Source organism: Caloenas nicobarica, chromosome 5 (genome assembly GCF_036013445.1).
Source record: "Caloenas nicobarica isolate bCalNic1 chromosome 5, bCalNic1.hap1, whole genome shotgun sequence".
Classification (NCBI taxonomy): domain Eukaryota; kingdom Metazoa; phylum Chordata; class Aves; order Columbiformes; family Columbidae; genus Caloenas; species Caloenas nicobarica.
The window spans coordinates 29441678-29465458 of NC_088249.1; the positions used below are offsets into that span (position 1 = coordinate 29441678).

General features: G+C 38.4%; 1 protein-coding gene across 2 annotated transcripts in view; it reads left to right on the top strand.

Annotated features, from left to right (window-relative positions):
- The window catches only part of PRKD1 (protein kinase D1), a 145952-nt gene that overhangs the window by 74479 nt on the left and 47692 nt on the right, over positions 1-23781 (top strand). The gene's annotated exons all lie outside the window — the stretch shown is intronic.

Below are 23781 nucleotides of genomic sequence, written 5' to 3' on the forward strand. Positions count from 1 at the left end.
TATTATTTATGGATGGCTGTCCACAAGGAGTGCTTGGATGCTTGTTGTACAGAGCTATTGATTGTGTGACAGGTATAAATGATGATGTGGAAGGTGAAAAGGTGGAACACAAGAAAATAACCATTTAGTGCCTAGGAAATACAAAAGTCAGAGGAGACAAGTTGATAATATAAATCCATGCAAAGCCAGAGAATGAAAGTTATAGTGTAAAGGTGGCTAGCAGGTTAAGAGATGTAAGAAGAGATGTAGTATGAGTGAATCATGAGGTGAAAGGCAAAATTTTGTAGGCAATGAAATGACAAATGGATTGAAGGAGCATGTTTGGCCAGCAAAGTGGCTGTAAAGAGTGGATTAGTCTAACTAAAGTAGGAAATAAGCACCAATTATGTGACTGGAATGTAGAGGAATTCTGGGGATGCTGTTATGTGTCAATAGGACTTGTCAAAAAAGGATGAGGTATGTGACTAAGAATGGTGCAAAGTTTACAAGGGTATGCAGTAGAGTGAATGCTGGAATTGTTAAGATACAAAGGTGCTATTTGATAAATAAAACTTAGAACACGGCTGAATGGCTTTATTTTTGCAGCTGGAACATGCGGTTAGAGCATCTGGAAAGACACTTAAAATAGGGAGACACGTATGTCATATAAAAGTAGAAATTTAATCTATAGAAGAGTGCAGGGTTAGTGCAGAGAAAGCCAGAGCCCTAAGGAGTTCTGAAGAGTGGAGGTAAGAGTTAAGCCACATAACCTAAGCCAACTGAACTTTTAAATATAGTTTTCTTTGATAGGACCATATTCCATACTCTTTGATTAAAACCGGAAAATGTACAATAAGGAATAATGCAAGTAATTCCCTTAAGTCATCACTCATCCTTTCCATATCAGGAAACAAATATTTCCCTTTTGAAAAGATACCAGTAATGTCTATTTCATATTTTCTGCTGAAAATAATCACTCCAGATCAGTAAATCAGATGCAGTGGAAAAAAAACCTGCAAGGAATTTAGTGCTTTATTTAATGTATTGTTTATATGCTTTTGGAATGGAGGCCACATATCTTCCAGTTTGCCAAAATTAGGTAAATAGCTCTTTAAATCTTCAAGAGCAGCCCTTTATGCAGTACTTGCAAGTGATAAAGGAGAACTATGCAGTTAGAGCATTAGAAGATTAATTATTTTATTTTTTAGGTGAAGCATCTCTCTACAAAAGTGGTCAAGCATAGGCAACGCTGCAATATTTAGAGGAAGGCTATTAAACCAGCACTGTGTGAAAGTGTGTGTGGTACCTACAATTGCCCAGGGTCCACATATTTTTTTTCCTTTCACCCTCTATTGCTGGCTGAAGGCCCAGAATTTTTAATATCACAAAGTACTGTTGTACTGTGTTCTAGTAACCAGATACCAGCTAAAGGTAAATCCCCAAAGTGCACTATTATTCACTTCCTAATAATTCTGTTATACAGTTGTTGACAGTATTGAACAGCTGTATCATTTTATCTGGTTTTATTTATGATGAACTTATGAAAGAAATTAACATTCGTTTATTACCTTCTTGTTATTGATTTATGTCATTTCTGTGATAGACTGTTTCCCATTTGCAATTCACTGATTGTATCAACTGTATCAAATGTTGTGCAACAGTAGCAGTGTGTCTTGACAGGTTAAAAAAAGAAAAAGAAAACAGGGAATTTAGGGGATCCAAATCATTTAGAAGGTCATTGTAATGGAGGCAATTCATAGATTGATAAAATTGTTGTATCTTGAATATATTTATGATGGAAAATGCACATGTAAGATTATGATGTATTGAGAATTAAGTATGTTATAATTTTTTGCATACTCTTTCATAGTTTTACAGGAAATAGGGTGTGATCATACCTGCATAGTCATAGCATTTCTGAGACTTTAATTCTTGATTTTGTTAACTTATTTTCACTGAAAGTGAACTTATTTTAACTTTAACTTAACTTTAACTTTATTTTAACTTATTTTCACTGAAAGTTCTAAAGCCTGAGAATAGTCCTTGTTTCAGTTTTATCATACTATTAGAAGTAGTTAGTAATAGAATTAGTTTCTTTCTGTTTCTTATTTCATTTGGGCCTTGTGTCCTGTTCCCCAACCAGCCTCTGCTCTAGTATATCTACTTCTGGAAAATTTAAGGGAGAAGTGTTACTATATCTTTGACCAATCACCAGTCCAGTGCTAAAAGGTATTTCACATGTTATTTTGAGAGTGCTTGATTTATATAATCTTAACTACAGCCACCACTCATGTCCTCACTAAAATGAAGTGGCTTTTTTTACATAAGGAATCTTAAGGCTCTTCCAACAAGGTATACTGGTTTCTCAATTCCATATGGCCCAAAGACTACGATTTTGTTTCCATGTTTTTATTAAACAATTGAAGTAAGAATTTTTCTCCTCTCTGCCAAAAGATTTGAAAGTCTTCCTTGGGCCTTTCGTTCCTTAGCAATGAAAAATTGTTATCTAGTTTTTATGCAGATAAATGTGTATTTATAGTATTAGCAAAGCTGACAAAGTATTCTTTTTAAAAGCACTTCTTTTTAAACTAGCTTCAGAGGCAATATATTTTAAACAGTACAAAATACTTTAAAAAATGTGCCCTAAGTAGTGATAGTGCTATCAAATAATCAAGTTTGCACAGTGTTCATCCAATACATTTGATGATGCATACCAGAAATGTACTCTGACCTTGTGCAAAACATGGCAAATTACCTGGGTTTACATTATGATTTAGATTTGATTTCTTAGATTAAGTCTCTTTTGGACTAGGGAGCCCAGAGCTGGACACAGTGCACAGTACTCAAGAGTGGCTGTGCAGTGACGTTGGTCAGCACTTATGGGTGCAGCCTGTCAGGACACAGGGATTTATCTATGTCCAGTTTGGTTAAATGTTCCTTAATCTGGTTCTCCTCTGCTGAGGGCAAGTCTTCCTTCCTCCAGACTTTCTCTCTGATATCAGGGATCTGTGATTCCTGAAGGCTGGTCTTGTCAGTAAAAACTGAGGCGAATAAGGTATTGAGTACCTTGGCCTTTCCCTCGGCCTTTGTCACCAGGTTGCCTGTTCCTTTCAGCAGTGGGACCACATTTTCCCTCATCTTCCACTTGCTGCTTTACTTAAGAAGTTGAAGCTTACTATTCCTTCTTATTTAATCAAATCGTATTCTCTCTTAATCTTGTGGAAATCATCATAGCACAATATAGTGAAATGGGACTGAAAAGAGATTACAAGCATGCACCTCAGAGGCTTTAAGTAGGTCTGTATTGTAACAAGTATAAATATTAGTTCTCCTTTTTCATAGTTCTTCACCTTCTCTTTTTTTCTCCCATTGCCCGAGTTCTTGTTTGAGACTCTGCTCTTGAATTATTCTGCTTTGTTGGGTGTGCCACCATGAATAAGAAAGTTGACTTAGGTAGGGTATTAGTTATCACAGAATCACAGAATCACAGAATGTTAGAGATTGGAAGGGACCTCCAAGAGATCATCTAGTCCAATCCCCCTGCCAGAGCAGGAACACCTAGATGAGGTTACACAGTAAGGCATCCAGGTGGGTTTTGAATGTCTCCAGAGAAGGAGACTCCACAACCTCCCTGGGCAGCCTGTTCCAGTGTTCTGTCACCCTCACTGTAAAGAAGTTTCTTCTCAAATTTAAGTGGAACCTCTTGTGTTCCAGCTTGAACCCATTACCCCTTGTCTTACTGTTGGTTGTCACCAAGAAGAGCCTGGCTCCATCCTCGTGACACCCACCCTTTATATATTTATAAACATTAATCAGGTCACCCCTCAGTCTCCTCTTCTCCAAGCTAAAGAGACCCAGCTCCCTCAGCCTTTCCTCATAAGGGAGATGCTCCACTCCCTTAATCATCTTCATTGCCCTGTGCTGGACTCTCTCAAGCAGTCCCCCATCCTTCTTGAACTGAGGGGCCCAGAACTGGACACAATATTCCAGATGAGGTCTCACCAGGGCAGAGTAGAGGGGAAGGAGAACCTCTCTCGACCTACTAACCACCTCCTTTCTAATACACCCCAGGATGCCATTGGCCTTCCTGGCCACAAGGGCACAGTGCTGGCTCACGGTCATCCTGCTGTCCACCAGGACCCCCAGGTCCCTTTCCCCTACACTGCTCTCTAATAGGTCATTCCCCAACCTATACTGGAACCTGGGGTTGTTCCTGCCCAGATGCAAGACTCTACACTTGCCCTTGTTATATTTCATTAAATTTTTCCCCGTCCCACTCTTTAGTCTGCCCAGATCTCTCTGGATGGCAGCACGGCCTTCTGGCATGTCAGCCACTCCTCCCAGCTTGGTGTCATCAGCAAACTTGCTGACAGTGCACTCTATTCCCTCATCCAAGTTGTTGATGAATACATTGAATAATACTGGCCCCAGTACTGACCCTTGAGGCACTCCACTAGATGCAGGCCTCCAACCAGACTCTGCCCCATTGACCACAACTCTCTGGCTTCTTTCCTTCAGCCAGTTCACAGTCCACCCGATCGTCCAGGCCACACTTCCTCAGTTTAGCAGTGAGGATGCTGTGGGAGACTGGGTCAAATGCTTTACTGAAGTCAAGGAAGACCACATGTACCACTCTGCCATCATCTATCCACCTTGTTACGTCTTCATAAAAGGCTATGAGTTTGGTCAAGCACGACTGCCCCTTGGTGAAGCCATGTTGACTGCCCCTGATGACCCTCTTATCCTTAATATGCCTTGAGATGGCACCAAGGATAAGGTGTTCCATCACTTTCCCAGGGATGGAGGTGAGGCTGACCGGTCTATAGTTACCCAGGTCCTCCTTCTTGCCCTTTTTGAAGACCAGAGTGACATTTGCTTTCCTCCAGTCCTCAGGCACCTCTGCCGTTTCCCAAGACTTGGCAAAGATCATGGAGAGTGGTCCAGCAATGACTTCAGCCGGGTCCCTCAGCACCCGCGGGTGCACCCCATCCGGACCCATGGATTTATGGATGTCCAGATTGCTTAATTGCTCCCTAACCCAGTCCTCATCAACTAAGGCAAACTTCTCCATTGTCCTGCCTTCCTCTGAGGCCTCAGGGGTACGGGGCTCCTGAGGACAGCCTCCGGCAGAGTAGACAGAGACAAAGGTGGCATTCAGTAACTCTGCCTTCTTTGTATCTTCCGTCACCAGGGCACCCACCCCATTCATCAGTGGGCCTACGTTGCCTCTAGTGTTAGTTTTATCTGCCATGTATTTGAAGAAGCTCTTTCTGTTGTCCTTGTCCCCTCTTGCCAGGTTTAACTCTAAGGAGGCCTTAGCTTTCCTAGTTGCTTGCCTACATCCTCTGACAACAGCCTTATATTCTTCCCAAGTGGCCAGCCCCTCCTTCCATGATTTGTAAACCCTCCTCTTCCACTTGAGTTTGCCCAGCAGTTCCTTGTATAACCAAGGAGGTCTCCTGGCTCCCTTCCTTGACTTCCTACATGTTGGGATGTTCTGATCTTGAGCTTGGTAGAAGCATTCCCTGAATATTAACCAACTATCTTGGGCCCCTTTACCTTCAAGCAGCCTTGCCCACGGGATTTCCCCTAGCACTTGTTTGAAAAGGCCAAAGTTGGCTCTGCTGAAGTCCGGGGTTGCAATTCTGCTTGCTATTCTGCTCCCACCACATGAGATCCTGAACTCCACCATTTAATGGTCGCTGCAACCAAGGCAGCCCTCCACCTTTACTGCTTCAGCCAGACCCTCCTTGTTAGTGAGGACGAGATCCGGCAGCGCACCTCTCCTAGTCGGCTCCTCCACCATTTGCATCAGAAAGTTATCATCAATGCACTGGAGGAACCTCCTGGACTGAGGCTGGCTGGCTGGGTAGTCCTTCCAGCAAACATCAGGGTAGTTAAAATCCTCCATAACAACCAGAGCCTGTGACTGTGAGGCCACGCTCAGCTGCCCGTAGAAGGCCTCATCAACTTCCTCACCCTGATCTGGTGGCCTGTAATAGACACCCACAACAGTGTCACCCCTGCCAGCCTGCCCCTTAATTGTCACCCACAGACTCTCAACTCGCTCCTCAACTGCACCTGGATAGTACTCTATACATTGTAGTTGCTCTCTCACGTAAAGAGCAACTCCACCACCACGCTTGGCTGGCCTGTCTTTCCTGAGAAGGACATAGCCATCCATGACCACATTCCAGTCATGTGAGCTGTCCCACCATGTCTCTGTAATTGCCACCAGATCATAATCTCCTGACCGAACACAGGTTTCTAACTCCTCCTGCTTATTCCCCATGCTGTGTGTATTGGTGTACAGGCATTTCAGGGAGTGAGCTGAGTACAATGATTTCACCCTAGGGGTATGGGGGGCCTCCCGGTCTTTATAGATTCCAGTGTGCTGCCCCACTGATACAAGCCCAGCTACAACCCCATCCCCCTTCAAATCTAGTTAAAGCCTTCTATTATGTCTTAAGAAAGAAAACTGAGAAAGATAATTAATATAATTTAACAACAGTTCTTCAGCGTTTTCATTCAAAAAATGGCTAGTGTAAGGTCAGTTAATCTTTATCAAGCCATCGTATCACCACAGATCACCAAAATATATCTCTAAGTCTTCTGGCTACTGGAGACTTAAAATTCCAGTCTTTTTGTTACAAATCTAGACACTTCTTGAGAAGAATGGCTGTGGGGTTTTTTTTAAATTATTCATACATCTTTTCAGATTCTTTAACTTTATATCTGCCACTTATACCAGTGATCTTTCAGAACATCACTATGTAATATCTTATAAAGTTATTAGAACTCTGACATTTCTTGTACATGACCTAAACAGATGCCAATGATTTTACAGTAGGTACCAGTTTATAAATATCAGAAAGACCATTCGGATAGAATGGACTAAAGCAGTCAGGAAAGAATGTTTCAATTATTTCATTTTCTTTTCCCAAAACTATTTTAATATTTTAGTACCAGATTAAATAAATATTTCATAGCAGATCTATCAATCTAAGAGAAAATGTTTTCATTTAAAATATATTCACCTTAAATACTGATAATGGATACAAGAAATTATTGCACTAGTACATGCAATCAGAAAAGTTTCTTGTCTCTTACTTTGTGGCCTTTAGGTTCTCAATAAAAGCATAATGCATTTTTAACACTATTCTGTAAACCTAAATAGGTGTTTATTTTCAGGTACACTGTTTTTTCTAACATGTAAGATTCTTATATAATAGAAACAAAATGCCAAAGAAAATTGTAGGAGTTTTATGATTTTGTCATTTCAAGCAATGAATACCTTAAAATATTATCCAAATTTGAGATTTAAAGGCCAACAGTTCTATTGCTTATTACTTTTACTAAAGTACTGAGAAAGAAAATGTGATATGTCACAATTCCTCTTATTAATAACTGTTGTTTACAATTTTTCATCCATCTTTTTCTTCAAAAATGGCAAGTGTTCTCTTCTGGTACTACTTTAATAATAAAAAAATTAATGTGGCTTCATGGAGAACCACAGCTTGAGTATCTAGTTCATGTTTTTCTGAAGTTGAGGACTCTTTTTCCCTCCCCAGTTACAGTGGTATGATTTCAGCAAGAAACATCATTTCATATCTCTTCATGCAACTTATCTTTGTAGATTGCATTCACGTAAGTGCCTTTCTGCCAGTACAGTTGCACGTAGTTAGTTGATGAAAGCTGCTTCTTAGACTAACTGTTGGGATTTTTTTAATGAAACACTGAAATCAGCTTTTTTAAAAACAAAAACAAATAACAAATAAACAAAAAACAAACAGAACAAACAAAAAAAGACAAAAGCCAAACAGTTATTACTCACCTAGCTATGTAAAGAGATCTTGTTAGGTAACCTTGACAATGGCATGAGGTTTGCCAGAGGAGGAGGAGTGCAGACTGCTCAGTCAGCAGTTGTTGGGATCCTGAGGAGTTCAAGACCAGAAACTCTAGAAAAGAGGTGTGTCAGTCATTTGCACCTTTTCAGTTACGCTGTTATACCAGATTCCCCAGTGTGATTTCCTGAAGCTGGAATCTCAACTTTTGTCAACCTGTGTCTGCTTTCAGTGTTCCTCCTGTGCTACTGCAGGAGTTTGCTGTGAAGAGTAATTGCTAAGGCATGTTTTCTATCTTGACATGCTGTAATACCAGCTCCTAACACTACAGTAAGAGTATGTAAAAGATCAGCCACGCAGTGCCTGTTCTAATATTATAGAATTGGGAATGGTTTCCTTCCCTCAGTCGCACATTAACTTAAACATTGCAGAAATTGCTGGATTTACTTAGACTCATCTGCTAACAGTTCAGTGTTTTTCACTAGACAACACTGTGCTTGGTAGACTTTCTTTCTAAATCAAATGACAGCAAATGAAACTTGCAGCGTCATGGCCTGACACATGAAAGCCTTCGGTTCATGTCTCAAATTACACAAGAATTTAAATACATTTCCTCCATAAACACTCAAGAGCATCAGTGTCCTCCCACAGATGAGCCTTTGCTAAATGTAGCAATTCATTTCCGCAATGTTAAAATTCCTGTGTCACGGAGGGGAGGAAGGTATTCCCAGTTCTGCAATACTGGAAAAGAGAAAGAACTATATTAACAGTCTGAAATGTTCAGGGAAGTATTCAAATTAATGCAGGCAGATATTCAGACATAGTTTCAAATTATTATAGATTTTTTGCAATAGTGCATCACAAATTAGCTGAAGATGGGTTATGAAAACAGAAACATTGCGCTGTAAAATATACATATGTATGAAGAAGAGAGAAGCATGTGTAATGGGTTTATTTTCTTTTGATCCTATTTAGAATCATAGAAGGTCCTGTGTTGGAAGGGACTGACAACGATCATCAAGTCCAACTCCTGTCCCTGCATATGACAGCCCCACAGTTCACACCATATGTCTGAGGGTGCTGTCTAGTCTCTTCTTGAAGAGACTGGTCTAGTCTCTTCTGACTAGTCTAGTCTCTTCTTGTCTCCTTTTTAATTTAAAAAAAAAAAAGTCTACCTGAATACAGGGCCATAAGAATTTTTTTCATTATACTTAATAATTTGGATATGCCTTGAAAAATTATTGAAGGGAGGAAAAACCTCTTTGGAAACACAAGAGATTGGCCTTGAGCACAACAGTGGATGATATCGAGCACTTCAGCAGTGGGAAGGACAAAAGGAATGCAATATATATTCAGATGCCTATGCTGAACTGAAGTGTTTTATTTCTAGCCTATATTACAAATATCTAAACAGAATATGCATTCTAAAGTTCCGTAAATTCAAGATATATTATGGCAATTATTTTTGAATGGCATGTCTGAAAGAAGCAGTAGAACACAGAGTTACAGCTACAACTTTGCTGCTGAAAACTCTGCGCTGTGGCTAAACATCACCCGAGGCACTGATATCTGATGTCAAAAGCTATACTGATCCAGTGCATTCATTTTTTATTGCACATGTCGATACTGGTCAGGGTAGAGAAAGCTGAACTGTCAGTCCTAGTACTGTGTAGTTATATAATCAGTTCATATCCTAATACTATGTGTTTTCCTGTTTTCATTGTTGTTTACCTAATTACAAGGTGTTTTGTAAAGGCTGAACAACCTGTGTGTTTATTTTTTTTTAATTGTACTTACGTTCTTAGCAGTTTAAGGAATAATGAATATGATCATCTTCTGGCTTAGAGCTTACATTACAGGTTCTTGAAAGATATGAAAACTTATATAGAAGAATTTATAGTTGAGAGTTGTTGCTCATGGTAGCTGAAGCACTTCAGTCCAATTTGGGAAAGACAATTGTACCTGCGGATATCATACAATATAACTGAAGGAGTCTGTGGTGGAATTAGAGGTTTCTGGTGAAACACAAGAAATTTAATCAGCTCAGAATGCAGCACTTGCTGTGCTTTTATATGCAGAATGAACATTATTACTTGTATTTTGCATTGCTGAATTATGTGTTTGGATTTTAATGGAGTGTAAGAATTGCATAACTTGCGGAACAAATATGTGTACGGCTGCTGACTGGTCCAGAGGAGATAAGCACCAGCCGTGGCAGTCAGCCAGATTCATTGTCATTCAGTGCCAATATAGATTCTGGCATTTTGGAAGTGAAAGGTCAGGCATTATTATGAGACTGGAAACAAAAGGGCACGTTGAGTTACAGATTCAGTCAACTGCATGTTAGAAGAGGGAAAGGGAACTTTCGTTCTGAATGTTAGTAGCCCTCATAAATACAGTTTTAATTTTACCTCCTATAGTGTTTTCTTCCTTTTATTTTATGTATTTTTAATCTGTTTTAACACTTTGTTTCTGTTGGCTATGTGGCATTCTGATAGTGTTTGTATAGGAGATATGGGGACACTTCAGAAATGTATTAAAACCACAAGTTTGTATGTTGAACCCAGGTGGTTTATTAGGCTGCATTCCAGGTCATTCATTGAACAGTATCACTAATACTGACACAATCACCATTCTGTCAGTAATGTATTACTTGCCATGCTGCTGTTTTCTTATCCGTGCATTTTCTATTAATTTCTTCTCCAAAATGTTAGAAAGGTGCACCTGATCTCCTGATGCTCAGAAGAGGGAAGTCCTTTACTAGTGCTGTGGAAGTCTCTAGTAATGTGTTCATTGAATCCAACATTTACTTAATTAAATTGCATTTCAGACTGAAAAAGAATCCAAAACTTTGCAGAAAGGATTTTATCAAGTTGTATTTGTAGGAAGGGTTCTTTTTGATTTAGAATACTCTCAAAAATTAGTCGGCAGCCCAAAAGTTGCAGTCAAAGTTATAATCAAAGCAGCTGCAAATGTCTAGTCAGTCATTCATAAACACTGAAAGGAAGAGAAAGCAAAAGTTGCATCTCTGTAGGTCTCCCTTTAAAATGCAGTCTTACTGTTTTCTCAAGGACAGGAAGTTAATTTATGTAAGGTGAGCTTAAGCTGAAAAGTGTTTTTCAGTCTTGATGTGATTAAGTAGTGTTTGCTACCAGCTTCAACTGGACCAATGAAATATGCTTGAATGAAATATGCTTGCTCTGATACGCTGCCTTCTTTAAGCTTTACTCCTGTTTTTTGAAGCTGTTTGGTATAATTTGACTAGCCTTTAAAAATGATTTATTTCAACTGCCATTTGTTAAGGCAAATAAAGCCATATTAATGATCGAGACGTACAGTCCTTCATACCCTTTATTTCTGGAGAAGTTAAATAGTTAATACATTTTTACATTAAGTTATTACATGAGATCTGGATTGTAGATAAATTAACCTCTTTCTAAAATGAAGATTGCATTATTATTTCAAGCTGTCTACAGATGCAACCACCACCACTTCATCTGTGTATTTGTGAACTTTTTCAGATGAAGCATATTTGCCATTCTTCCCTTAAATGGAAGCACAGACTCTGTAGAACAAGCTGATAAATTAAATAAGAGTTGCTGTGGTTGTGTACATCTATACGCTGACTCTTTTTGAGTTCTGTTTTTCAAGGCCTTCAAGGAAACAAGTACATCAGATGCCTTCAGACTTACTTTCTTGCCAGCATAGTTTATGTCCTGTGTTATACCTTGTTCATGAAAGTTTAATAAAAACTGCTGTGTAAATTTGCCAAGCCTTTTCATGTTATATAGAAGGAAAAAAAAATATTTATAGTTTCAATATGAGTTTGCTTATAAAAATTCTATCTGTTTTTACTGAGGCTAAATTACATTGGGATGTAAGAGATCTTTGCCAGCCACTGGAAAGCAGAGGATGAAATGTTAGCATCTTCTGTAAATTAGTGGAATGTACTTCATCTGCTTGCTGTGAGCAGTTGTGCTCAACATGGCAGGATTCCTGAAGCAAGAGTCAAATAGCAGCTATTTTATGTTCCCTTGCTGAGCTGATGAGGGTGGGAATTGATCCACTGCTTTTGTTAAGAAGCTGTTTCTGTTTTAATGTCACATAGACGGTGCACCATCTGATCGTTAGATGCTGACATTTTATTTGGATTCAGTACAGTTTATACTCTCTTATATATGATAAAATATGTTGAACTGGATAAAAGCTGTGGATAACTATGCAGTTACAGTAAATGCTATATATCAACTGGATTGTAATGTTAGTCCAATTGCAAGCTCCTTGAGATAAACGTTATGATGTTATATCTTTGAACATCATTTTATGTTGCTTATACAGTTGGTCAAAATTCATGACTTTGCTTTGCTGCAATTGAAAAGCATTGTTCTCATGATGTCTTCACTGCTACGTTAACACACTTTCGTGTCTTTGAGAAATACAACTATCTTTTCTCTATCCTGTCTGAAATGATATATTTTAAAATTGTTCTTCTTCTACATCCTTTTAATTGTCTCTAGCTGTCATATTTTTTCATAGTTCTGTAGAGGTAAGACTCACTACTGATTAAAGTAGATTGATTTTGTATCCCTCACTGTTCATTAGCCAACATCATTCTTGGATCATGAATTTCAGATAGGTGACTGAGTTTGAAGTGCTTAGGACTAAAAGAATCTTTCCTTCTATGTTTTTATTTTGCCTCATTGTCTTCAGCTCATAAATGTTATAATCGTTACCCTCTGGATACAGACTTCAAGATTTTTATTTTTTCTGCATCAGCAGAATCTTTCTGAATTCCCCCTCCTGTATTGCCTTACCGTTTTTTTCTTTCTGCTGCAGGAGAGAGTAGGTAAAAACAGGATTAAAAAAACAGATATCCTATCAACATCACTTCCTTATATTCTTTGGCAGCATCATCAACAGTACACACTGAGTAAAATGATTGTTAGTAGAGAAGCAGTTAATGTGTCATCTTTGCTTCTAGTGCTCATACAGAAATACAGACCATGCTAGTTATTCTTCCTTGGGTCTATTTGTTTTTAGTATTTAATGATTATTTCAGCAGCAGAAAATCTGAAATAATTGCAAGATTTTTTGAATGTGGATTGCAAGACAGTAAGCTCTCCATAGGAACATTTACATTTTAAGTAAGCTTTTTGAACTCATAATTTCTCATTCATGTCAAGATTTTAGATGTAATTTTATAGCTTATTTGGTAATCATAAGCAATGTCGTTTTGTATTTATAAAAAAAAATAAACTAAATGTTGGAAAAAATACTACTGATAAAGAAGCTGAATCCTTGAGAGAAAATACACAAATCCTTCTCTCAGGACAGAACCTATTTAGGGGAGGTCACTGTTCCCCTGCAAGCTAATAGATCTCACAGGCTACATTGTTTCACCTTTAATTGTCCAGTTTTTGGAGATGGTACATTTTAATTTTATTTGTGTGCTGTTTAAAATAATATCAAGTTTTCTCTTCAGTTGAGATAGCCTACTTGGTTTTCCAGAAGTCGTACAAACAATTTGTTTTTCAAAGGCTTATAAAGAAACTATGCTTTCATGAAAGGAGGAGAGAGATGCTCAAATGGATAAATAACTATTTATGACTTAGAAAACAAAGGGCAGAAATACATGCTGTTTTCACAGTGGCAGTGGGTCACTAGCAGAGGTTCTTAGGTCTGTGCTGTTAAATACATTCATAAATGATCTAGAAAGCATGACCAGTAAAGTGTCAGTGTCACCCCAGATGAAATTCAGTATGGATCAATAAGAAGTGTCAGGAGAATTTATTGATTTGTCTGTTATAAGAGGCTCTGAGAAGTTCAAGAGAAGTTCCAGAAAAGCAAATAGAAGTCTTGGAATTCTTAGGAAAGCAATAGAGACAAACCAGAAAATGCTTATTATGTCACTGCCCTTGTATCATCTGTCTTTGTCACCTCCTCTGTGCTTCAGAGAATTTTTTGTGGCAGAGCATGGGCATCTGCATTTATAACGTGCATGTGTTGCTGAAGTTCTAGTATTTTCTTCCTGCACCCTAATGGAGTGTCTTGTGCACATCCAGAGGTGTGTGCACCCCAGTTTAGAGGTCACCGCTATAGGTTCACTTGAACTTGTATATTAGAAAAAAAATGTTCACCTCTTTAAAAAAATTAAATTGTCTTTTTTAAGTATGTGAGTAAGAAAACTTCAATTAAGTTTTCTTTCTCCTTTTCTCAGGTCTTTATATTCTTTCAGTTGTTTCTGCTACTAACACAGACTCAAATCGTAAAACTGCCAAAACACGAAGATTTCTCTTTTCCTCACCAGACTCCATCCTCTTCCACCGAATAACTACCTCTCCCACTTCATTTTCACTAGCTACAACATATAACAGGGAACAAGCCTTACTTAGGCTAAGCAGAACACTCTTTGATTTGGCATATACATTTCTATTTGATAAATTTGTTAGACAGTTTTTTGACTGGTACATGATTGTCCAAACACTTGTATTGGAGTGTTTGTTAGTTGATAGGAGTCTTGAATGGAGAATATAGCTGTAAATTATTCAGAGAGGAGCATAGTGAAAAGATAAAAGGTAACCCACTTGGAATAACTTGCCTATCAGAAGAGGTGTGTTTTTAACCTGTCAACAGTGTATTCTACACTGCTTGGATATATGTGAGGAAAAAGATCTACTGTTTGGAAATTCATTCTAATCTTTCAGTTTCTCTGAATTCATGGTCTCAATAACTCATTGCTCCAGTAGATTTAAAATTAAATATGGCTTATGTAAAAAAAAAAGTATTTCAATATCACTATTAAGCTCATCAAATTTACTTTTGTTGGCTGACTGCTGGCTTTGGTATTTTGAAAGAGCTAATAGCAATACACAGTCTCATGGTTATTTCCAATAAATGGTGTTTGCACCCCTTTGTGGTAAGATACAAATCTCCTTTTAGGAAGTGCTTGAGGTTTGTAGCTAAAGCAGGTCTGAGCACAAACAAGCAAACCACTTTCCCTTGGGGAATATAACAATTTGAAACGGAAACTGAGGAAGAGACTCAGGAACTGCCACAGGTTGCAACTGCTGTTTGGTAGCATGATTCAGACCTGGAGACACTGTCATTCCAACTGAAATCTGGCTCACGCTGACTCTTGAAGAGACCCCAAGAATGTTTTTGTTAACCTAGTTAAGGTGTGACTTGTTGCCAAAAATAAGTTTGGAGATCTTGCCTGCTTCTTAGGACATAAAAACTCCTATCACTCAAGTTTGTTGGTGCAGAAGGTTATTTATTCTGTTTGTTTCCTGGTTTGTGGGTTGGTTTTTTTTGTTTTGTTTTGTTTTGGGTTTTTTGGCTTCCTCTTCTTGACTCCAGTAAACTCTTACTCATTTCCTCTCCAAATGAAACAATTACAGTCTTTTAATCTCTCCTTATATGGAAGTCTCTTCCATGCCTTCGGTGGTTTTTCTCATCCGACAGGTTTTCCCTCTTACCTTCCTTGTTTTTGAGTTGGTCTCACAGAAACTGAGCACAATATCAAGTGAGGAATATTAGTGTCACCATTTTCCAATGTTAATTTCAGCCCTATTTATTTTTGTGCATGGGTGAAATCCTGAGTAAACTTATTAAGTCAGTAGGACACTTTTGTTATTTTCACTGGGGCACCAATATATTTTCTAAACGTTTTGCTTATCTTTTTGACTTTCAGATCTACCTGGCCAGGCACTGGAAATGTTTCCATGTTGAGTCATTCTTGAATTGTTGCATTCCATTTAAAAAAAATCAACCACAATTCAGAGCACATACAAGACAATCAAGTGATCATGCCCAGCCAGCATGAGTTTATGAAAGGCAGGTTCTGCTTGACCAGCCTGATCTCCTTATATGACAAGGTGACCCGCTTAGTGGATGAGGGAAAGGCTGTGGATGTTGTGTACTTAGACTTCAGTAAAGCTTTTGACACTGTTTCCCACAACATTCTCCTGGAGAAGCTGGCATGGACGAGCGTACTCTTCACTGGGTAAAGAACTGGCTGGATGGCCGGGCCGAAAGAGTTGTGGGTGAATGAAGTAAAATCCAGTTGGCAGCCGGTCACGAGTGGTGTTCCCCAGAGCTCAGTATTGGGCCAGTTCTGTTTAATCTCTTTATCAATGATCTGGATGAGGGACTGACTGCACCTTTAGTAAGTTTGCAGATGACACCAAGTTGGGTGGGAATGTTGATCTGCTGGAAGGTAGGAAGGCTGTACAGAGGGATCTGGACCAGCTGGATCGTGGGGCTGAGGCCAGTTATATGAGGTTCAACAAGGCCAACTGCCGGGTCCTGCACTTGGGTCATAAAAACCTCAGGCAGTGCTACAGGCTTGGGGAAGTGTGGCTGGAAAGCTGCCTGGTAGAAAAGGACCTGGGGGTGTGGGTTTACAGCCGGCTGAACATGAGCCAGCAGTGTGCCCAGGTGGCTAAAAAGGCCAACAGCATCCTGGCGTGCATGAAGAATAGTGTGGCGAGAAGGACTAGGGAAGTGATTGTCCTCTTGTACTCAGCTCTGGTGAGGCAGCACCTTGAATCCTGTGTTCAATTTTGGGCCCCTCACTACAGGAAAGACACTGAGGTGCTGGAGAGAGTTCAGAGGAGGGCAATAAAGCTGGTGAGGGGTCTGGAGCACAAGCCTGATGAGGAGCGGCTGAGGGAACTGGGGCTGTTTAGCCTGGAGAAAAGGAGGCTGAGGGGAAACTTTATCGCTGTCTACAACTACCTGAAAGGAGGTTGTAGCATGGAGAGTGTTGATCTCTTCTCCCAAGTAGCAAGTGATAGGACAAGAGGAAATGGCCTCAAGTTGTGCCAGGGGAGGTTTATATTGGCTATTAGGAAAAATGTCGTCACAGAAAGGGTCATCAGGCATTGGAACAGGCTGCCTAGGGAGGTGGTGGAATCACCACCCCTGGAGGTCTTTAAAAGACGCATATGTGAGGTTCTTAGGGACATGGTTTAATGCCAGAGTTTGGTTAATGGTTGGAGTCGATGATCTTGAGGGTCTCTTCCAGCCAATCCATGAACTAAGGTGTTGCTGATTTTTCCACTTGGGTAAAAAGTGGGTAAATTCATAAAGAAATAATTCTGTGCCAGGATTTCAAAATATATAAAACCTACTGGACTGTGCAGTTTGCAGGTTTGAAACTGTGGAATCATTCTCAAATGAATAGAAGTCCATTAGAGTTGAACTTCAAATTGTAGAGATGAATCAAGCTTATTGACTCATAAATGTTAATCTTTTATTAAAACTCTCCGTAAAGTCTGAGCTAGCACTGGACAAATGATTGCAAATGGTTTATTATCTCCTATGATTTATTGTTTAAATCTCACATCATGGGTGAGATAATGTAAACAATAATCCATAGTGAATCTAAATACTGGATTTTATTTAAGAACCAAAGAGATCAGAGCATTTACCTTACTGGATGCCTTCCACGCTGGCTCATTTGCTCCCTTCCCAGCCTTACATTCGGTAGCTCCAGGGAAGGCTGGGCACAACCTCATGTTCGTTCCTACTGTCCTACTGCTTGCAGCTCCCAGTCTTGGGTGTCACCAACCAAAATGCATGGACATACCCTGGCCTCCATCTCCCTGAACTCTTGGATCTTCCCCCACTTTAGCATCTTACCTCTAAGCAGGATGTTCACATTAGTTTTACACTCCCCCTTCTACTTCCTGAAATGACTGCATCTTTTTGGGGACCATTTTTTTCCACCTCGTCTTCTTTCTAGACCCACAGGCTCACAGTGTTTGCAAACTAAATAGTCCACATGCAGAAGCACAACATTGTGATCAGCCTTGTTGCCGATGTTTCAGTTTCCTGCCTCTGTCACTGAAGGACTGAGGTCATGCCACTGCTGCTTAGTCTGGGTGTTTTAAAAAATTTCAACTAGCCAGTACTAGTTGCAGTTAGCAAGTAGCAGGCTTCTTTCTGCTCGAGAGTTCAAAATTCAAGTCCGAAAATTTATCTCCCCCTCCATTCCTGCCTCCTACAGCCAATTACCTGCCAACTGTTAGCATTAGTAATTTAAGCTATTTTTCACTTAAATAATTTTGATAAAACAATAACAGCTAAGGAAAACAAAACAATACTTGTTGGATTAGAAGGATTTTCCTGTATGCAAAATTTAGAGTGCTGAAGTACTCACATACATATCCAGAAAACTCATTAGATCCCCATTTTCCAAGTTTCCCTATTTCAGAGCAGAACAAATAAAGAAACGGCGTGATTACAAATCTGTACATGTCTAGATGTTAGGAAGTTATAATTTCTATTATGTATTAGGATCTTGATAATCTTAGTTTAATTTTATATCAGATTTCCAGATGGAGATCGGAGATCAACTCTTTGGCTTGTATGACCTGCCCTAGCTCTGCTAACTTTGATAGAACTCTGAAAACTTAAATTGTCTTTGCCACGATGGAATATCAAAAAGAATTAAATGCTTTCCTTTCTCTTATCCCAGTGAAATAGTATATACAGTCATTAACCGTTATGGTTTAATCAGTGTTTGAAGCGGAGTAGTGTTATAATGGTATGTTATATTTATTTTTTAAGTGGTGAATGCCAGCAATTCTTGTAGGGAAGGACTCAGTTACAAGTGCCTGCAAGAAGTCCATGGCATACATTACTCTTAAAGGCATTCCAAATGGGAGAGGGTAGCAGAAGAATGTCTGCTTTTCACAACGGCATGCTGTTGCTAATCATGTGGTTGATGGTTTCTTGCACGATGAGAGACGTGGATGCTCAATGACAGCTCCCATTACGTGAAGCTCTGTTGCTTGTAATAGCAGGATGTCACCTCTGCTAATAGTTCATATCCCTTTTGGACTTAGAACTCAAAATGATCAGTAAATAATTTGCCTCTTTCTGAATGCAGGACCTTGCCTTTTTGAGTTGCAATGGCTTCTTGTTCATATTTCCAGCTGTGTTGATTGATACATCTGCTCCTGAGCCCAGAACAAGGAGTACTCGCCATTAACAACCAAGTCATCAACAGACTTGATGAAATAGTCTTGTCATAACTGTTGTAGTTTCAATGTCTCTGTTTTGCTGATAGTAGGAATGCTTAAATAGATGATGACAAGTTAGCCTGAGAGCTAACAGTGTAACAGTATCATATTAAGAACGTAACATTGCAAACTTTTCTGCAGAGTAGTAAGTTTTTCAGGGTATGGTTGTAGGCATATTTGGAACCCCTTCTTTTTCACTGCATGATTTTACATACAGCCATAAAGCTGCCTTCGCAGCATCAGTGCTCTGTCAAAGCTTAAGGATAGCCTGACATTACAGAAGCTTTTTTGTTAATAAGAAAGGTCTCAATTTCATTTGAAAAAAATATATGTCTTTCTCTTCATCAAGAGGGCTTTTTCCATGAATAACAGGAGTATTCTGAAAGTTAAAACTTGGATTGTTAGTGGCTATATGAAAGCCTTTCTGGATGCATAATCTTAAAAAGTTATGAATTACAAGATGATCGAAGAAGTTTAAAAGAAGAACCTAATTCATATATGACTTCTTCGAGAACTGCATGTTTGGAAAATGTAAGCCATGCTAGGTTTAGCCATAGAAAGTTAACTATGCCATACGGGTGGCACAAGAAGAAACATGAATTATCCATGTTTATAAAGAGTAAAGATTTGTGTAACTTGCTCATTAATATAGTTTTTCCAGATCAGGTTCTAATGAGACACTAGTTTCAGTGAATAGTGCTCTGAAATAACATCATTTCATGACACAAGCAAACAGAATGCTGGTCTATGGAGCCTGATGAGAACATGTAAATCTGAAGCATAGAAAAACACTATTTACCTTAAAAATTAAAACCCAAGACACTTCCATGCCTTTCAACAGAGTGGAACGTTGCCAAAAGAGTTTCAAAAGAAGGAGAAAGAATGATGTTTTGTATTGTTATTGCTACGTTCTGCAGTATTTACCAAATTTAAAACTTTCTCAAAATAAAATACATTTTTTCTCCCTGCCTTTTACTTTTTAATTTATGATGTCAGTATAAAATAATATGGCTTTTTTAATACATCATTATATAAAATGATATAAATTCCAGTTTTGCAGCGAGGATTTTTGAAATGTAGAATAAGAAGGATATTTTTAATTGCTTATTTTTACCATTGGTATCCTTTTCTGATCATGCTGGAAGCATCATAGAACTTGCCTCAGTTACCTTTTCAACTAACAAACAGATTGGTGTTCCTTGTCTAGTAGTTTGTTGTTAAGTTCAGTTTTGTGCTGACCTTCTCTCTGGGTAGTACCTAAGAGAATCTTTAAACTGTGGAGTAAATCCTCTAATAGTGATTTGTTGGGATGCTCGTCTACACTCCTTTGTATTTCAGCCCCAAAACCCCATACAAAGGTAGGCTCGAACAGTCCTTCACTGTTCCCTGAAACTGTTTCCTGCCTTCCCATCCTTTGTCTTTGGTTTCCGGAGCTTCCGAATATAGCTTTCAGGACCCTTCAGTTCAGCTCCTGCTCCCTTATTGACACAGAAATACAGTTCAGACGTTCTCACAGTTGATGGTAAGTGAACAGTTTTGCCAGTCAACTCACTCCTGCTGAGCTTCAACTCCAGAATATACTCAGTGATGCAGCAGATACAGGGGGGTGAGGTCACCATGAAAATGACCGCCTAACCTGGTACAGGGCTATTTAAATCCAGATGCAATTCAGCACAGACAATAATCCCAGTGTTAATTCAGTAGTCGCTTAAACACTTAGGCAAAATTTAAGTTTCCACTGAAAGGCAACTTCTTTGAAAATTGATCATCTCTGTTTTGCAACATGTATTGTACAAGAAATTGTAAGCACATTTAAAATGAAGGACATTTAAATGAAAAAAACCTACATATGTAATACTGCATGTGTGTTTCTAGTAACTGACACAGCAACTGCGCGTTGAGTATTTTAGGAGTTCTTTTGACATTTGATTTATGTCTCCCTAAAATTGGATTAATGCTATTATTGCTAAATGTGGTGGTTTTTTAATATCACATAAATTTGTAACGCGACCTAAACAAAAGATATAATAAAGTAATTTCTGAATTACTTTTTTTTGCCTTGGCAGTAGAAACATTTTTTATTACAAGAACATGAGCCATGAAAACCCATTAATTAATTTGCAGGGAGATTGGAAGGTTTAGTTTACAGCTTTAATGGAAAGGATATCAATTATTTCTTTACCCTTTGTGAAATATGGAGTTGAGAGAATGGCACTCATCAACAAAATACTTTCCATCCACTTAAAAGCTTCAAATGGAACTGAATTCAGGACTCAGGAAGAGAGCCAGATGATCAGATCCATAAGGCAAAACTGCTTGTGGGAGATTTTAATTTTGGATCTGCTTCTACAATGATATTGATATTTATTTTCTCAAAAGCTAGTATTTTAATGTAAAGATAAAATATTTTTAATCTATTATTTAAATTATTAAGCTAAATTGAAGTTACTGCATTTTCTAAGCTTAGTTGTGTTTTTAATGCACTGTACATACTATTTAAAAAAACACCCAATAAATCCATATAAACCTCTGTTCCAATCTTCCGATTTAGCAAACATCGCTTATTCAATATAGAATTTAAATACATGTGTAACTTCAAGTAGGTATTCAAGGAAATAGGCATAAACTTACGTACTTAAATACTTTTCTAGATTGAGACTTACAGTATTTTTATTTTACACATTGCTCTTGTTTTAATAGTGCTTTGATTATTACTTGTATGCTTTTAGAAACAACCTCAGGAAAGTTTATTTTTATAAACAAAAAGTGTGCGTCTCTAAAATTCACATATATGTTATCGAAATTCATGGCTATCATGTCTGAAGGTCCTATAATAGGGTCTTTTTCCTTCAGGAGAAATGCGTGCTCACTGAGTATCTTGTTTTATTAAGCTTTTTGGTTTTCTATTTGTTACGTGCAAATTCAAACTAAAGAGACAATAGCAAAGAAGTGTACATTGCAGTTCTGTTGGAAGCTGATAGGACATGGTGTTCCAGTTTGGATGCTTGTCCTTGAGAAAGGTCCCAGATACATAACTTCTCCATGATCATTTTATTATGCGAAGAAGTTGAGATGTTAATTGCAATATTCTTCATAAAGCTGTAGGTAGATATGCTGTGCAAACTCCAGAATCAAAAGTCCTGAACAGAAGGGCTGAGGCTCTGAACTTAGATTGAAACTCTGAAGGAAACAAGTAGAGAGATTTGAAGGTTTAGTGATGTGTTTACAGTGGTCTGCATTGCTGAGGAGGTATGTTGTAGCATGCTGCATGGCTGGAGTTTGCAAAATGGTGAAGACCATGTCTTCACGTGTATATCACAGTTTCGGAGGGGAAAGGAGAGCCCAAAATGACTCCTTGGTAGTAGATGACAGAAAATATTCCTGTCGGTGCTTCCATATGAGACAACAGTGGAGAATCCTACCTGTAGGCTGATCAGCACAGATGTTCGCGTGTATTTTCTACGCAGAGAGGTTACAGCATGACTGTGAACTGCTGAAAGTGTTTTGCTTGCTCCTCCTTCTTCAGTACAACTTTTCTTTAGGTTCAGTGTCATTTGCATCTATAATTTGATCTCGTCCAGCTGCTGGGCTGTCGTAGCTCAATGGGTATCCATATGTGATAGGACTACAGAGATGTCTGTTACCTGACTCTGGCACCTTTTCCTCCTGGTAGCTTTATGCCCAGATAAATGAATCCTTCTTGAACTCCACAAACCAATGGTATACTGGGGAGGTGGTGTACTACAATATGTCTTCAATATCTTCAATATGAAATTAAATAGGGAAGTTAATTGCCTGTATTTTGTTGTCTCTGTACAAGTGAATAATAAGTATGTATTTTTATATTTTTAATAACATCAAAATATATTTTAAAGTTTGATTGCGTGACCCTTCCCACATAGTCTTTGATTCAGTCAGGATTGCAGAAAAGCATCTGGCTATATGAACAGAAAAGGCAGTTGACTTTCAAGTAGACAAAGTAAAATCACAAGAAGTCAGTAATGTCTTGATGAGTTGTGTTTTCTAGTACACCAGTGAGACAATTTCCATTACAGAGTGAGCATTGCCTTAACATTGAACTTGACCGCTGTAGTCTGGAAAAAAAGTAGAAAGATAACATACTTGAACAAGTATACTTATGTGTTTGGAAGCCCTTGAGGCTAAAAAATTGCCTGGCCTAATGTAGTTACATAAATATAAAACTATTTGATTTCAGATTTGGGATGTTCTAACACATTCAACTGTTTTATGAAGTCCTAATTTTATGAATTAAGTCAGCTTTTTAACATGGCTTATTATGAAAACTAGAAACAGAATAATTGTGAAAAAAAATGAAATCCTGAATTAAAGAAACTGTTAGGTGATTTGGATTGTTATAATAAAAATAATGATAATTAAAAAACTTTTATATCTGTGAAGTCGTTGGATCCTACTTTTGTGATGGTATTCCAAATACCTCTATTAAAGTTCCCTAGACTGGAAATTAGTTGAGGCTAGAAACATGTTTTGCCTAAAAGCAGCATTTTTGTGCACAGAAGGAACTGAGTCCAGGGCATAGGTCTTTAGTAGTACTCCACTCTAATTAGTTAAAAACTTTTTTTGATTGGTATGCAGATTTCTGTTCCTTTTTTCATTAATTAACAAGGAACAAGCCAGGGGCTAAGGGTATTTGGATCTTTAGGAATTTATTTGAACTGAACCATTTAAACAATGGGGGGGATTGTTTCTTTGTTTTGTTTTTAGTTTTTTCTCTCAACTGCAAATGAGGAATGTATTTCGATTCAGAGACAAAGCATTTCTATGAAGTGGCTACATAGCTTGTCCATTCGTACTGATATCTGTGAAGAGTAAGCACGCACTTAAATCACCTGTTTAAATGGCAGTCTGAATGAGACCACGTTTGCATACATACTTAATGTTTAACAACATTT